Consider the following 17,919-nt stretch of genomic DNA (forward strand, 5'->3'; position numbering starts at 1 on the left):
CCAATACATATATTCTACAGAGATCCCACAGATGTGAACCACTATGCCCAGTAAAATGTTTTACTTTTAAAATATGCAAAAATTATATGTCAATCATTTTAAGTCATCATATAAGTAATTTAATTATTTTATTTTTCCCCAGTTAGTTGCACACCACTGTATGATCACATATGATCCTACGAAGGAAGAGACTGAATTAGATTTTAATTAAGACTGTTTTTCTTTAGGATCAAGAATTGGAAATCTTTGTAACAAGAGACATTACTTACTGATAAATACATTTGAACATCAGCAACTAATTAAGACTGTGTTTGATCTGAAGATTTGGGGTTCAGGACCCTTAAAATAAAAGAATGAAAACAAAGGAGGCAGGCAGGTGACTCAGTGGATAGAGCGCTGGGCCTGAAGTCAGGAAGACCTGAGTTCTAATCTGGCCTCAGACACCTTCTAGCTGTGTGACCCTGGGCAAGTCACTAATCTCTGTTTGCCTTAATCCACTGGAGAAATGGTAAACCATTACATTATCTTTGCCAAGAAAACCTTATGGACAGTATGGTCCACGAGGTCATGGAGGGTTGGATACAACTGAATGACTAAACAACAACAAAATCTAGTTAAGACTCTATATTAAAAATATAATTGAAATTACTTTAAACTGAGCACCAGACCAAAGATGGCAGCCAGCAGAAGGCTGATGAAGGAGCTGGAAGAAATCCCCAAGTGTGAGATGAAAAATTTCCATAATATCCAGGTTGGTGAAGCTAATTTATTGACTTGGCTTCCCAACAACCCTCCATATGACAAGGAAGCCTTCAGAATAGAAGTCAACTTTCCACTAGAATATCCATTCAAACCACCAAGATCACTTTTAAAACAAGGATTTACCACCCTAACATAGATGAAAAAGGACAGGTCTGTTGGCCAGTAATTGGTGCTGAAAACTGGAAGCCAATAACCAAAACTGATCAAGTCATCTAGTCCCTCATTGCAGCCTGAGCATCCCCTTTAGACCGACCTGCCTGAAGAATACTCTAAGGATCATAGAAAATTCTATGAGGACTCAAAGAGTTTACAAAGAAATATGGGGACAAGCGACCCATGGACTAACTCTTCCATGACTGATTCCAACTAGGGAGTACAGAGACCCAGAGCAGTGTATTTCCAACAAATGGCAACCAGGACTCTGGCAAATTGACAGGGGCCACCTCCTGGCCTTAACTTGTGGCAGTTAGTAACTTTCTACAGTTTTCTTAATCAAAAGTGGTCCAGGTAAACCTGTAAAGAAAGGATTAAAAATTTAAGATGTTCTAGTTCTGATTTTGTTGTTTTAAAAACCAGTGCTTCAATCCACCTTAAAGGATGGTGTGTTCTTTTCTTGCCCCAACCTGCAGTTTCTCTTCAGGTTCAAAATAGAAAGTTAATGAGTGGTACCCACTCTTGATCCCTCCCTTCCCCTTTGCAGGACTTATTTTATTGCAGTTCATTTTAATCATAATCCCTATCCCCAGAACAATGCCTTAGAACCTCCCATTCAACCTTATCCCTTCCCTCTCCCACCCCCAAGCCCAGAAAGAAAATGGCCTAAAATCCAGCAGTCCAATTGCCCTTCCTCCCTGTGTTTTGTGAGATAAGGGTTGTGAGTTTGTAACATCTATGAAACCCAAAAGAGGCCAAACCCAAAGGTTAAGTCTGTAATGAGGAAGGAGCCTGGCTATTATGTAAATCTGGTTGATGTTATCAAAATGATGTCCATTAAATGGACAACGCCTCCCAAAAAAGAAATTACTCTAAATTGAAAAAGAAGGCAGAAGGAGAATACTACCTACATATATTCACCAACTTAGATACCATGACAGATGATTATGAGGTAGAATGACTAGCAACTGAGATACCCAGAAATTCACAGGAAACAAAATCCAAGAAAATAGTCTGTAGTAAAGTTTAGGCAATAGGAAAGATGAACAAGATGTCATAACACAAATTTAGTCTCACAATTATGATTCAATTATGATTGATACTAGATAGGATGAGAACTAAGACCTGAATATGGCTCTAGATGGGTATACCTTATTAAAAAACATAGATAAAAGGCAGGAAGGGGTACAGGGGTGGTAGAAGCATAGCATTATATGTAAAAGGTACACTTTGTGTGGGAAGCTAGGTTGCCCAGTGGATAGAGCACTAGGCCTGGAGTCAGGAAGACCTGAGTTCAAAGCCAGTCTCAGATACTTGCTAGCTGTGTGACCCTGGGCAAGTCACTTAACCCTGTTTGTAAAAAAAAAAAAAAAAAGAAATTAAAAAAAGAGGTACATTTCGTGTAAGGAAATCCAGCAACCAATGAGGAGAAACAGAGTACAAAGTATTTGGGTGAGAATCAGTAGAAGGGAGAACTGATTTTGTTATCAGATCACCTGGACAGAAAACAGAAACAGACAACAAGGTCAGGAAAAAGATTTCAAATCTGGAATAGAGACATAATTAAGTAGAGATGGTTGACTTCAACTATTTAGACACCTGCGGGAGCTTTCTTGCCAAAAGAAGAACAGCTAATAACTTCTGGACTTAACCTAATGGCAATTTCATTCTTCAATTTGTAGGAGAGGAACAAACGAGGAAAAATGTTGTGATCTGATTCTCAAAATAAAGAGGAACTGGCTGCTTGGATCAGAATGATAGGAACTTTGGGGAAAAGTGATGACTCTATCTTAAAAGTTGATGATAGCGGGATGTTGTAGGTGGTACTGATAGAGCACTGGCCCTGGAGTCAGGAGGACCTGAGCTCAAATCTGACCTCTGACACATAACACTCACTAGCTGTGTGACACTAGGCAAGTCACTTAACCCCATTGCTTAGCCAAAAAAAGGAAAAAAAGTTTATGACAGCAAAGTAAAGCCAAGAATAAGGAATAGTCTGGCACCCTAGATTCTGGAAGAACAGATTTCAAAGGGTTCAGAAGGAGGATAGATAGTAATCATCTGACTGAGTCAGCCCAGAAGGAAAGGGATATTCTCAAGAATTAAATTCTGACCACGCAAAGGCAAACAACTCCAGGGAGAAAGAAAAGAAGGCATTGTCTGAAGATACTGATGTGGCTGCATAAAGAACATACCAATCAACTTAGATTTTTAAAAGATATATACAAAATATAGAAGCAAGGGCAAGTAACAAGAGATACATACAAAAATTCAATTCAAAGAATGAATGGAGGCTGGCAAAAAGAAAAGTGAAGGAGAACCAGAAAAAAAAAAAGATTTTTAGCTAGAGAAAAAAGGGGTTCAAAAATGGTCAGTCAACAAACATTTATTAAGCACCTATGTGCCAGGCATTCAGCTAAGCCCTGGAGATAACAAATACAAGGGGGGAAAAAAAAAGAGAGTCCTTGCCTTCAAGGAGCTTACACTCTAACGGAGGAAGATAACACAAGCTAAGATAAGCAAGCTAAAAAGGTAGAGAAGTGTAGGGAAGGTCCCTGGCATGGAAGCATGATGTAGAAATCCAAAGGAGTATAGTCAGGTGGGAAATAATGAGATGGATGGCCTAAGTGCTCTCCTTAAGTGGAAGCTCTGGGAAGTACACCCTACCCTCTAATCAGAGGGGCCCCAAGGGAAGAGGGTACTGATGAGGTTTAGGTGATCTTTCAAGATGAAGTATTTCCTGAAGCAGAGTAACTAAGCCAGCTAGGAAAGGACCACTACCTAGTGCGTTTGGGACCATGATAATCTTTTCCATCTTTCATCTTTTTGGTTTTTTTTATTTCCTATCTCTTAAATGCCTTCTGAAAGATTTAGGATCACAGATTTAGAGCAGGAAGCTTACCTTACGGGTCAATTTTTAATATGAGAAAACTCCACCCCAGACAGGTTAAGTTAAATGCTATCAGTCACCCAGGTAGTGAATGGCAGTCAGCCCTTAAGTCCTCTGATTCCACATTCTGCATTCTTTCCACTGTACCAGCGTGCCTGTTAAAGAGTGGTCACTACCGGCTTAACAGTCAACTTGATAAAAAGTTTCCAGCAAAGTGCCTCAGAGATCCACGCTGAGCCTCCTGCCTTTGATTTGCCATTGATTAAAAGCAATGACTTTGAAAAGCAATGAGGAGCCTCCTTGTTAAATTTTCAGATACCACAAAGCTGGGAGGGATAACTAAAGCACTGGATGACAGGCTCAGAATTCAAAAATCTTGACTGGCTAAGGGATTGTCCTGAATCTAATAATGTACTAGGGATACATACAAAATCTTAAATATGGTTTTTTTTTTTAAAAATCTGCTATTATAAGTAAAGAAAAAATGCATGGAGGGAGGCATGGTTAGACAGCAGTTTTTATGAAAATCATTAGGGAAGTTTGATGGAACACAAACTAAATGAGTCAATTGCGATTTTTTTTTTGGTAGCCAAAAAAGGTAATACAAACTTGGACTGCATTAAGAAAGTTATAAATTCTAGAAATAAGGAGGTGGTAGACAAGGGTTTGCTAGAGAGCCAGTTTTATATCAGAGAGCAGATTGTTAAAATTTTCAGCGTGAGCATTTAAACATAAAAAATTGGCAAAGTGCTACAAAAATCAGGGCATGAGTTATTATTGTTGATTATCTAGACTTTTAAAAAGTGTTGGAGAAACTGTCAATAATGCAGATAAAATGTAAACGTGCGTCATGCATATATTCATTCTTTTCAGAGAGCCAGCTGTTAAACATTTACCAACAAACCCTAGGTAGCAGTTCTGTTATACTCTGCCCCAATCAGACAATATCTGGAATATTATGCTTAATTCTGGGCACCAGAATTTAGGAAGCACTTTGATAAACTGGTGTGTCAAGAAGAGGGTAAACACAATGGTAAAGAGTCTCAAGTCTATACAATATGAGCACTAGTTGAAGAACAGGGCATGTTTAGCCTAGAGAAGATTCATATACATGATATTTGCCTTCAAGTTTTTTAAAGAGTGTAATGTAGAAGAGAAATCAATTTTGTTCTTTTTCCCTGAAAGGGAAATACTAGGAAGAGGGACTGGAAGTTAAATTGCCATTTATGCTTCATGTCAAGAAAAAGCTTCCAACAATTAGAGCTATCCCAAAGTGAACTGTCCAGAAGGCAGTGGGTAACCCCTCAGTGATCTTCAAGCAGAGGATATATGAATCATTTGGAGATTATGTTAAAGTGAAGATTATTTTGGGGGTATGGATTGGACTAAGTGGCCATTAAGCTTCTTTCCAACTCTGAAATTCTATGAATCTATGAATCTATCATTCTTAAAAAAAAAAAAAAACACCTCAAAATTACCCAATACAAAAACACATTACCTCTTGACAGTTTTTGTGATCTTCCATTTCTCTTGTATAGAAAACTGTGTCATAAAACCCAGAATCATAGAGTTGGAAGGAACTTCCGAGGAACTCTAGTCAAATCATGCCCAGAAGAAGAATGAAGGTGAGACAATCATGTAGCAAGATTGGAAGATAATAGATGGACAGCCTGTGTGTTCAACTGTTACCCAAGGAAGGTCATGAGACCTAGAGAAAGGGCCTGTGCAGAAGTTATGTGCAAGTAAGAATCTCACAGGAATGTGAATGGAATGGTGAACAGATTTTGAACTGAACCACTAAAGTGAGCATCCACACCAATGCGATCTGTTGATGACATCATGGTTTACTTTGAAAATCTGAGAGAATCAGAAAAGATACTAATCAAGGCAATAACTTCAGTAAAGTTGCAGGCTATAAAATAAATCTACAAAATCTAAAGTATTTCTATATGTTAATAAAAATCTAAGCAACAATAAAAAGGGAAATGCCACTGAAAATAACTATAAAAAACATAAAATATTTGGGGATCAATCTATTAAAGCACAGAAATTACTTATATAGATTCAATTATAAAGTGCTCCTTAAAGAAATAAAGAATAACCTAAAATAGCTGAAGGAAGATGGAATGCTTATAATGTCTCAACCTATAACTTCCCTCAGTGCCTACAGCCCAGCCTCCTTAGTCTAGTACACCCAGACATATTTGTGGCCTTTTCAACCAGGAATGTCCCCTGTAAGACCCATTCCCTTTTTCCATTGGTGAGTTCCTCCTGGAGCCTCCATTTGGTGGAGGGGAGCAGGCTGGCCTCCACTCCCTAACTGATCCTGTTCCTGGATTCTGAACTGCAAAACTATGCCCCAGCCCCAGGTACCTTCCCCTTTCCCCTACTTTTCAGGTCCTTTTGGATGTCGCCTTCTTCGAGGAGAAGGTAAATTTCTTGAGGGCAAGGACTGGCTTTTTTTTTTTTGGCTTGTATTTGTATTCCCAATACTTAGCACAGTGCCTGGCACATATGAAGCACTTAATAAATGCTTATTTCTTTCCTTCTTTCCTTCATGGTTGGGCGATATCAATATGGTGAAAATGACAATGCTAACAAAGGTACTTTATAATTTTAATGCTATATCAAACCTTTAAAGGGATACTTTACAAAATTTGATAAAGTAATAAAATTCATTTGGAGAAACAAAAGCTCTAGAAAATCAAGGGAAATGGTAAAAAAAAGGCAAGGATGAAGGGAGAAAAGCACTTTAAGAACAATCTAAAGTATAAAGCAATAGTCATAAAAACCATTTGGCAGTGATTAAAATGTATAGAAGTAGATCAGATTATAAGGGAGAAGCAGAAATAATGGAAATCAATAACCTAGTGATCAATAAACCAAGTACATAAATTACTTAAGAAAAAACTCCCCATTTAAGTGACTGCTGGGAAAACTGAAAAGCAGTCTGGCAAAAATTAAGCTTAGAACTACACATTATACCCTACTCCACAATAAATTCAAAATGGATTCAGGACCTAAATATTAAAAATGATACCTAAATATAGATCAAAAATCAGAAGAGAAATAAATTATATAGCTTTCATGACTATGTGTAGGAGTAGTCTTAACCAAACAAAGGTTAAAGGCTACTACAAAGAATAAAATGGAGGATAATGAGTACGTGAAATTTAAAAAAAAAAATCTACAGAAAGAAAATTAACATGTTTATAATAGAAATTCAAATGGGAAAAAATCTTTATATTGAATATCTCAGACAAGGATTTGATACTGAAGATATATAGACAATTCACAGATACACACACACATACACACACACAAGCAAAAGCAATTCTCTAATAAGTAAATCATCAAAGAATATGAACAAATACTTCTCAAAAGAATTGTAAACTATTAATAGCCATTCAAAAGAATGTTCCAAATCTCTAAAAACAGAAATGCAAGACAATACAACCCTAAGGTTTCAACTCACATTGAAAAAATTGGCGAAGATGCCAAAAGATGGGAATAGTCTACACTGGACTAGCTGTGGGAAGAAAGCAGGCCCACTAGTGAATTTTTCAGAGAACTGTCAAACAGTGCGATTTTGAAAACATTTTGCAATTATGCAAATAAAATTAAATGCCCATACTCTTTGAGTCAGAGAGTCCACTATTCACCATATACACCAAGGAGGTCATTGATAAAAAGGTCCCCATACACACCAAAATATTTATTGCAACATGTTTTGTGGTGGCAAAGAATTGGAAAGAAAGTGGATATTCACTGACTCAGAAATGGCCAAATAAATTTTGGTATACCAACATAATATTATATTACTGTAATGTAAGAAATGACAAATAGGATGAAAACAGAAGCATGGAAAAACTCATTTGCACTGTTGAAGGGCAAAGTGAATAGAGATAAGAAAACAAAATACACAATGATAGTAATAATGTAAATGAAAAGAACAATAAAACAATGAAAAATTAATACTGCAAAATTACAAAGACTACATGACCCCAGAGAAGATATATAAGTCACCCACTCCATTCTACTTCACTGAAGAGATGGTATGTTCACAGGTATGGAACATTATGTATATTTTCAGCCTTTTTTTTTTGATATATTGATCAGTTTTGGTGATTTTTTTTCTTTTCTTTTAAAAAATTTATTTTTTATATGGTGTTGCAAATAAGCCCCTCCCCCTGCCCCAGTTTCCAGGTAATTAATAATCAGTTTATTAGTTAGGCTAGCTAATTATCAATAAATTGATGGTCAGTGTTTTCTGTAGGTAACCAATGACACCAAGGGAGACTCTGGATCATTTTAAATCAGAGATGTACTTTCTGACAGAGAACTCCCCTGATAAGTGAAAATTTAACCTTGATCAGGGGACATTTAAGGAATGCTGAGAACCTGGCTTGATCATGAGACTCAGAAGCCTCAAGGTATCTGGGCAGGGAAAGCCATTTCCATCTGGCCCTCTCTGGCTAGTTTTCTCCTTCATGAGCTAGGTTGTCCTACACTCTAATAGATGGGATCAAAGACAAAGAGACGTGTTCACAGCTGGAGGCTGGATTTTAAGTAAAAAAAAAAAAGTTAAACAAAACTAAGGGTTCCTGATGCTTTGGGGCTGAGAGAATATTACCTTACTCAGTTACACCCATCAGAGACTGACTGTCCTTGTCAGGAGTGGGGTCTTAACAGAAATAGGAGGAAAAGGATGGATCACAAATTAATTATTAGTAATTAATATAATAATATAATATTAATTTCTCTCAATAGGATGGCTCTCTGGGAGTAGAGAGAGCATGGATATGGGAAGAAATTTTGGTAATGTTAAAAACAAAAAATATCTATAAAATTTATTTCAAAAACCAAAACATGGCAATAAAAATTTATTTTACAAAAAAAAGATAGGTTGTTACTTTCATGGGAAGCTTGGCTTCAGTAGAAAAGCGTTGCAATTTCCCAAAAGCAATCCTGTCCCTGTGGTAAGTGAACAGGATACAACATAAAAACAATGATGAACTCCAAAAAACAAAAGTAAAAGATGTTATCAAAGGGAAGAGAAGATGAGCTGGTTCCATACATAGTATGAGGGATAACCAGTGGACAGCCAGACCACAGTGATCCACTAGTAGTTTCACAACGTCAGGAGAAAGCAAGAAAGGTCTCCAGATCCTTGGATGTACTTTTTGTGGCAAGCTTATGAAAGGACAGAAAGAAAGTTTCACAGGATGTGAAACATGCAAGGGTGTGGTTTGCACTCTGAAAGGGAACTCCAGAACGCATAAGATCGCAGATCTATTTGGGTATTTGAGTACTTGGGTAACCAAAGATCAGATTATTTTTACTTAAATAAATATATACACAAAATATCTAAGGATATTTCATGTACTTCTACATGAAATTAATTGGAATTAAAGGAATATAAATCAGTGATATAATTGTATTTTTGTCTTTAAAGAAAATTTTTAGCATACGGATATTATCCTCTGTATTAATTAAATTTTGAGACTGAGAACTTCCTGAAGCTTTTCTAACCTGCTTCACAGATTTCACAAGAGGAAATTTAATTTTAAACACCACTTTTATAAGCCCTCAAAATTAGTTTCATGAAAGAAAAAAAAGCTTATTATTCTGGTGCAAGTCAATCCCATGAGAGTTGCCTTTGGGGCATCAAATATTAACAAGTCCTATTACCACAGCTGTTTGTTCAGTAAAGCTTCCATTTCACCTGGGCAATTTCTGAAAATTCTACAAGCATCACTAACAAAGACTGTAATCTTCACTAAGGAGCCAAGTCTTTATAACATACAGGAGTAGTCCTATAAGACAGACCAACAGTAGAAATCCTGAAACTAACTTTCCACCTTTTCTTTAAGCTACCTTTCTGATCTCACTTTTTGTGATTTGAAATCTGGCTTACTGATGTTAAAAGGACACTTAAGATCGGCTTAATAACAACATGGGAAAAACATTAAGTGACTGAAACTCTACGAAATAAAACTGAGAGAACAACAGGGTTAAATGGTATCATGTCCTTGCCATACAATTTTAATACAAATTAGAGATAAACTTTAAAAAATAAAAGTCAATGACCTACTAGATTATTCTGTGGGAAAATATAATGCACAGTAAAAACATAATTTTTTATCTTTGTTTTTGTGCTACTAGGTCTGAACCTCATTGCAAGTTAACAATTTATTTTCCTGAGACTTAAAAAAAAATGCTAGATGTTTGAATCTGGCTAAAGTTAATGTCACAGAAATTACTAAATGGGATACGCTAACGTTTTGTAAAACAATGATAGTTCAATGCTTGGGATTAACTTTACTTTTCCTTTCCCTACCTCATTTGACACTGCTGACCATCCCTTCCTACCAGATTCTCTCCCCTCTCCAGGTTTTCATGACCCTGCTCTCTCCTGGTTCTTTTCCTTTCTATCCTGCTTAGTTTCCTTTGCTAGACATGATGATCGATACCCTCCGAGAGGATGTCCTACCCTCTCCTACTTTCCCTCCCTCTATCTGATGATCATTTTCTATGCAGAAAACTCCTACATTTTCATATCAGTCTTCATCTTTCTCCTGAGCTCTAATCTTACCTAAGAACCTGTTGGGCATCTTTACCTGGATCCACAGGCATCTCAGATTAACATATCCAAATATCCAAACAACTCATTATTTTTCCCTTAATCCCAGGCCTCCTAACTTCAGTATCTCTGTTTAGGATCCCACCATTTTTTCTGCAGTCACACAAAATCATAAGCAGAGTCATCCCCAACTCTTCATCCTCCCTCATTCTCCTCCTCCATATCCAAGTCTCATTGAGTCTGCCTCTACACTTCTCATATTCATCACCCTTTCTCCAGTCACAGAGTTACCACATGACTTAAGACCCTTATCTCCTCAACCCAGAATTATTATGATGGCCTCCTATTGGCCCTCTATGCATTCAAGCTCTCCTCTTTCTGCCCAGCACAGGTCTGACAATGTCACTTGCCAGCTCAAGAAGCTTCAATTTCTTCCTAATGTTCCATGGACAAAATACAAATGGCTTGGCTTTTAAAACCCTTCACAACTAAGCTCCAGCTTGTCTTTCCAGAATGATCACACATTACGCCTCCTCGGGCACTCTACTTTCTAGCCAAATTGGCCTACTCACTCTTCCTTATATATGGATTTAACATTTCACTTCCCACGTCAGTACCTTTTCAACTCTGAAACTCTGGGACATACCCACTATTGTAGCGGCCAAAGTGGCCAAACCTTGAAGATTTGCCACAGCCTGGAGTAATCCCTCATGGTCTATTCCAATCCTTGTACGTCTTAACAGACACAAAGTATTTGAAGCCAAAGAGTACAATTTGGAAGTTCTAACTTGTTCAAGAAAGGGCTCAGCTCAATTGTTATCCCAGGATCTGAAACAGGACTTAGTGTTTTTCCTCTGAAACACCTCCCTCTTCCTAACTTCTCTATTTCTGGTTGTTGGCTAGAATATCTTTCCGGTTACCCAGAGTTCCTGCGTCATCCTTTACTTACTCTCCCTCACCTTCCCATCCAAACATTCAATCAGTGGGTAAGCCTCATCCATTCTCCCTGCATCTGGCTCCTTCTCTCCATTCACACAGCAACTACCACCCCAGTTCAAGACTTCATCATTTCTTTCTTGGGCCACTGCAATAGCCTCCTAGGATAAAAGAAAAAGTACCTCTAAAACTCATTGCAACTTAAATCACAGAACTACTATAAGATTTAATGAGAAGATTTAAACCAATCAATCAATCAGTACTTATTAGGCTCAACAAGTGAAAAAATCACAACTGCAATATTAATGACACATAATAATAACTATATTTGAATGAATGATTCCATTTTTTTTTCAGTCTAAGGGACCTTTTCAAAAACCTACTTTCTAGGACCCTTAGTTCTGATATATGAGCTTTCAATGCCTTAAGTTTGTCCAGAATGAGGATACCACACTATTTCTTGACCAATTCCAAACCATGTGCAGGCACTCTGGCTATCTACGTGGCCCTTCTCCCCAGGAATTCAGACTCTCTCCCTGGGACCCTGGGATCTGAGAGGTTGTCTTTCACTGTTCTTGCTTAGGGCTAGGCCACCATGCTGCCATGGGCTCCTGCTCTGCCATATGTATGGTTGTCTTCCTCATATTAGAGCAGAAGTTACTTAAGGACAAGGCCTGTCCTATTTGCTTGAACTTGCATCCTCAGTACTTAACAATGCCTAGTAATATAATATGTGCTTAATAAATACCATGGTGAATGAGATACTAAGACCTAGGAATTCCCTACACAGAAGAGCTCTGGCTCACCTCCACTCTTCGTTATTCTCTTCCCCACCTCTCTCTGGAACCCAGAATGTGCCTCTGGGACCCCAACCCTCAGTCATGTGCTTTCATACCTTTTCTTGCCTGGCAGCAAAACAACATCTAATCCCAAAGCATGATGCTAAGCTGGGCCTGCCCCCATTCTGGAACCTTTTAAGAGTATGATACTTCAGAATGTGAGTTCCTTAAGGGCAGGGGGTGTCTTGTTTGCTTGTATCTGTATTTCTAGCACTTAGCACAATACCTGGCATATAGTAAGTGTCGAATAAATGATTCTACATTCATTTATTAAATTATTCATTAACTGTCTACTATGTGCCAAGCATTGTGCTGGGAATACAAATATACACAACCAAAATTCCAAAATATCATCCCACAATTAAACTGGCAAGTTGCTTCACATTTCATTTATAATTACCAAGTTCTAATTTATGCAAGCATGAATTATAAACACTATAGTAACAAGGTACTCATTTTCTATAGCTCAAGTTTATACTTTCAAAACATGTATACATAATAGCATGAAAATTAAATTATCCCCTCTTCCTATTTTAAAGGAATGAGGTTTTATTTAATATACCCTTGGCTTACAAGCCTATATTTTAGTGACTAATGAGTGGTCTTCTTAATGTATATAAATGACTTCATTCCAGCTGTAAAAAACAAGACATAAAAGAGGTTTTCAATATGTAAAGTACTTTAAAATTATTAAGCACATATAAGTAAAGAGATATATTCCACTAAAAAGATGGCACATGAAATCTGCATTAAAAAACAACCATGTGCTTAACTTGTAAAAGATTAAATCATAAAACTGAAAATGCCAAAGGTAAAATCTAAGCATGAACAAGTCTTAACATGAATATCTACCTCCTGGGGTTTCACTGTACAGTATATTAGAAGCTCTGGCCACTAAACAATTTTGTTTTGCAATAAGAAATTCTGAGTTTACATGAAGTACACATTCTAAAAAGCAACATGAAACTAAATGTAATAAAATTAAGATAGATCCTGCATCTTCCCACACTGTTATATAAGACTTAAACAATTATCTTTTCTAAGTGAGAACTTTTTCATAAAATTAATAACATTTAATACCTTTTCCCATGGCAGTTTCTACAACTACCCCCAAACTTCGTAACCAAAAGATGCTACTACAATCAAAACTATAACGAAATATGTTAAAATCCATAAGTAATACATATTATACCTGTAGAAAAACTTTAGCAACAATGATAATAATGGCCAATATTTATATAGCTCTTTAATGTTTGAAAACATTTTACAAATATTATCCCACTTTATCCTTTTAACAACCCTGAAAGGTAAATAACATTATCTCAGTGTCACAGATGAAGTTAAAAACAGGCAAACAGGTGACTTGCCCAGGGTGATGAAGCAGCTGTTTTGAACTCATGACTTCCTAACTCCAGGTCCAATGTTCTTTCAATGTGCCTCTCTCTCTTCTTCAAGCAAGTTTCCTTACTGAGGAAATACCTTTATGAAATATGTAATGATAATACTAATATTTATTTTCCCAATTAAAAGATGGATAGGGTGGGGGAACAGAAGTTAGTGATTTTTCCTGGCTCATAAATAGTCAAACAGTGACCTGGACCACCCACCCAATTCCCAGTTAAGCTATCTAAACTGTATAATCTCATGAATCAATTTTAAACACATGCTTAATAAAAATCCTAGGGGGGAAAAAGGCATCTGAATTGAAAACTCAAAGTCATTTGGCAAGCTTCTAATGTTTCATACTGTTAATTCCCTTTCCAAAGAAGATCAATCATTGTTTGCCACAGAACTAAAACCCCACCCAAAGGAAAGCAAGGTGTTTAGACGAAGGAAATTTGGTGAATCAGTCTTTTCTTGTGAATCTAGATGAACCTCTGTCCTAAGAATGTTGTTAACCTTTGCACATTATAAAAAGGAAAGGACTATATTGCTAACATGATGTGACATATAAATCAAACAGAATATTCCCTCCCCCCAGTAACTATGTGTAGCGAAATTGGAGAAGAATCAGGATTTCAAGTCCACAGATTTCAACAATTTTTAAGTGTCAACATTACTTTTGAAGATTATAACATACTGAGTTTAGCAAAAATTTGGCATGCTGAGAACAGTTGAGTGTTATGATTAAAGCACTGACATACTAACAAGCAATAAATTACTAGTGAATTGAAAACCTCATTAAGGTGTACACCAATTACCTTTGTTTATAAGTTATATTTTAAATATCTTGAGTATTTCTACTTTTTTTTTTGGAAGATTAAACTCCCAATAAGGAAACTCTACCAATGGAAATCTTCAACTATTCAGCAATTTAGGGTCTTAGAGATACCTGGGGCACTGAAAGATTAGTGACTCACCCCAAGGTCACAGATGAGAAGTTCAAAAAAACCTGGAGCACGTTTTTCCTTTCCCACCCAGAGACTGCACCCTGCTGCCCAGACTACAGGCTGGACTACAATGTAAGTGCCAGTAACATAAATCTACTCCCTATTCTGTGGTCATCCTCTCAGTAGCCTTGTTGCCCAGAAACCATGACCAGATGGTTTTGACCCTTTTATCTCCAAAACTTCTGCCCCAGACTACCCACAATTCTGACTGGTAACTGTCTCTCCTGACCCACTATTTCAGCAAGACTACTTTCAAGCCATCTTTTCAATCCTAGCCAGCAGTCTTACAAAACCCACAGGCATCCTCTTCCCTCCCCTTCCAGTTCTGGAGTCATGATCAAAACAACTCAGCCATTATTCCAGAAATCTGCTCTGAAAATCTGCCTTCTTCCTAACTTCTCTATTACTGTCTAGGCTAACACCATCCTCTTAGTTACCCAGGGCGTCAACCTACACATCATCCTCAACTCCTCACATCATCGCATCAGTGATCAAGTCCTGTCATTTCCACATTCACAGTATCTCTTGAATATGCTCCCTTTTCTCCCGACACTGCCACCACTCTGGTACAAACTCTCATCACTTCATGCCTACATTTACAACAATAGCCTGCTGGTGGGTCTGCCTGCCTCAAGGCTCTCTCCACTCCAATCCATCCTCCACTCAGCTGTCAAACTGATCTTCCTATTACATCACCCCACTCTTCCAATAAAACTCCAGTGGCTCCCTATCACCTCCAGGATCAAATACAAAATCTTCTGTTTAGCTTTCAAAGTATTTTGTAACTTGGCCCCTTCCTATCTTTGTAGCTTTCTTACATCTTACTCCCCCCTCACATTACTCAGTTATCATGTGACACTGACTTCCTTGATGTTTCTCAGACAGGACACCATCTCCACAGCCCAACCTCATGCATTTTCACTGGCTGCATTTTGCCCCCATGCCTGGAATGGTCTCTCTCCTTATCTGTTTTCCTGCTTCCCTGGCTTCTTCAAGAACCAGCTAACATTCCACCATCTTTACGCCTTCCTTCTGAGATTACCCCTGATGTTTTGCTGTTGTTGTTGTTCAAGGGCAGCTAGGTGGTGCAGTGGATGGAGTACCAGGCCTGGAGTCAGAAAGACTCATCTCCCAGTATTCAAATCTGGCTTCGGACACTAGCTGTGTTACCCTGGGCAAATCACTTACCCCTGTTTGCCTCAGTTTCCTCATCTATAAAATGGGGTGGGGAAGGAAATGGCAAACCATTCCAGTATCTTTGCCAAGAAAACCTCAAAAGGGGTCAAAACTGAACATTAAAATTCAAATTCCTTAAGAGTACAGATACTCTTTCCTTTTGCATTTGCATCCCCAGCACTTGAAAAAGAGAAAAACAGAGAGAGAAAGGGAGAAAATTTTATTCAATATAACTGGATTCCATTATAAGCCTATATATTTTATTTTATGCTGAAAACAGGTCCAAATCCTCACCAGACTGCCAAAGGGGTCCACGTTACAAAAAAAAAAAAAGGTTAAGAAACACTGCACAATCTAGAGATTAAACGCCATTTTTAGTTTACTTTAGAGTTTTCAAGAAAATCAAGGAAATCAATTATTTACCCCCTTTACTGCCAAAATGGTTGGACTACCTATATAAGCACAACCTGTGTTTATAGCACCCCCTAAGTAGGAAATATTTAGGCAGAATACACTTGTATGTATGGCTACAGGTAGTTTCATCTTAATAGAAATTACACTTGTGCACCCATTACAGGAGTTTTCCAGACACTGCTTCATAAAGTTAATGGTTCAGGCTCCCATTCAATCTTACCTTTAATATCCTCTAATTATCTAGTGACAAACAATAGGGGGGTGGAGCAGGCAGCCAGAGTAGCTGGAGAGACAAGCTAGCCAGGGCTGCAATAAACCAAACTAAAGTTTGAAATGTGAGTGGGCAATCCAATTTTAAGGTTAATGGGCATACATCCTTGTATATTCAGTCAGTCAACAAACATTTATTAAGCGCCTACCAGGCACTACCAGGCAATGTAAAAAGACAGTTTCTGCAAAGGTTTTTGACAATCCTTATCAAAAAGCCTAGCTATGAAAAAAAAAGCCTAAGAAATACTTCCAGAAGCTCCCCGATCAGAACACATCTGTAAATAAGGCGGTGAGACGTTCTTGGACGTTAAAAATGTATTACCATCCAGGGCCCTCACCTAGAGGTCTTTGTAGGGCAGAGGACCCAGAAGTTTTGTCTAAAAAAAACCAAGGCAGCCTCCACAATTGGGGCCAACCTTTCTCATTATTTCCTCCACACCCATGGCACTGGAGATAAAGCCCTGGACAGGAAAATGAGTTTGGCCTCTGGCACGTACTAGCTGTATGACCCTGGACAAGTCACTTAACCTATCTGCCTCAGTTTCCTCAACTGTAAAATGGGGATATAATATTAGCACTTACCTCCCAGGGATGTTATTAGGATTAAATAAGATCATATTTCTAAAGTGCTTATCACAAGCCCTAGTACACAGTAGGTGCTTAATAAATGCCTGTGTTCCCTTCCCTAGTGGGTCATCACCGTAAGGTAAAGTAGGGTTAGGGAAAGAGTCTTTAGTAGGTCTAACCACACCCATCCACCAGGGGCCTCCGTTAGCCACAGCAGGAGTGAGAGCAAAGCCCTGGGGCGGCAAAAATGCGTGACGTATAAAGCAGAAACTTCTCACCTAAGAAGCCGGAGGAAAGTGGGGGGACAGGAAAAGGGGAGTGAAATAGCTTTTACCTTCCCCCGCCCCATTCATTTAGCACTTGGCTGTGAAAGCCCAAATTAGAGAACTGACTCTCAACCGAACCTCTTATGGACTCGTATGTTCCGTGCCTCAGCCCCGCTAGCCCGGCCCTCGGGTCGAGTGAGCCAAATTTGGCCTCGATCTCAGGTGATCCCGGGACTAGAGCACCACAGACCTCTGAAGCCATTACCTGAACTTAACATGGCGACAGAAAACGAAACCTCTCACAGCTCTACAGTGAACTCTGCCCAAAACGAAAATGGGCGTCAAACCCCCTTGTAAAGGGCGGACCTTTATTTTATCACCGTCGCCCATACTAAACATGGAAGCCGAAGCAACCGGTCCAATGATAAACCAAAACAAAGATGGCGACAAGAGCGCCTGCGCTCTCTGGGCCTCCGGGAGCTAAAACCCCCCTTGGTCACGTGGTCTGCGGCCGGCTAGCTTGGCGTTTACAATCGGCAATAATTTTCTTGGCCTAGACCGAATTAAGTGGCTTTTCTTTGTCCTTATTCATTAGGAGAACTCCCTGAACGTGAGAAAATGAGGAGTGCTGGAATTTAAAATATCCTAAGTCACAGACTACTAAGAAATAAAT

The 17,919-nt window shown here is 38.3% G+C and overlaps 1 protein-coding gene and 1 pseudogene across 5 annotated transcripts in view; one reads left to right on the forward strand and one right to left on the reverse strand.

Annotated features, from left to right (window-relative positions):
* The window catches only part of SLX4IP (SLX4 interacting protein), a 265,690-nt gene extending 248,068 nt beyond the window's left edge, over positions 1 to 17,622 (reverse strand). For all 5 annotated transcript variants that reach the window (XR_013484629.1, XR_013484628.1, XM_078149720.1 and 2 more), the window contains exon 1: positions 17,512 to 17,622. The gene's annotated coding sequence lies outside the window, so the exon portion shown is untranslated. The remainder of the gene's footprint in view (positions 1 to 17,511) is intronic.
* Positions 674 to 1,107, forward strand: LOC110208158 (ubiquitin-conjugating enzyme E2 L3 pseudogene; annotated as a pseudogene).
* Positions 17,623 to 17,919: the final 297 nt, after the last annotated feature.

The sequence above is a fragment of the Phascolarctos cinereus genome, unplaced genomic scaffold, assembly GCF_003287225.1.
Source record: "Phascolarctos cinereus isolate Bilbo 61053 unplaced genomic scaffold, phaCin_HiC Scaffold_2;HRSCAF=192, whole genome shotgun sequence".
NCBI classification, from domain to species: domain Eukaryota; kingdom Metazoa; phylum Chordata; class Mammalia; order Diprotodontia; family Phascolarctidae; genus Phascolarctos; species Phascolarctos cinereus.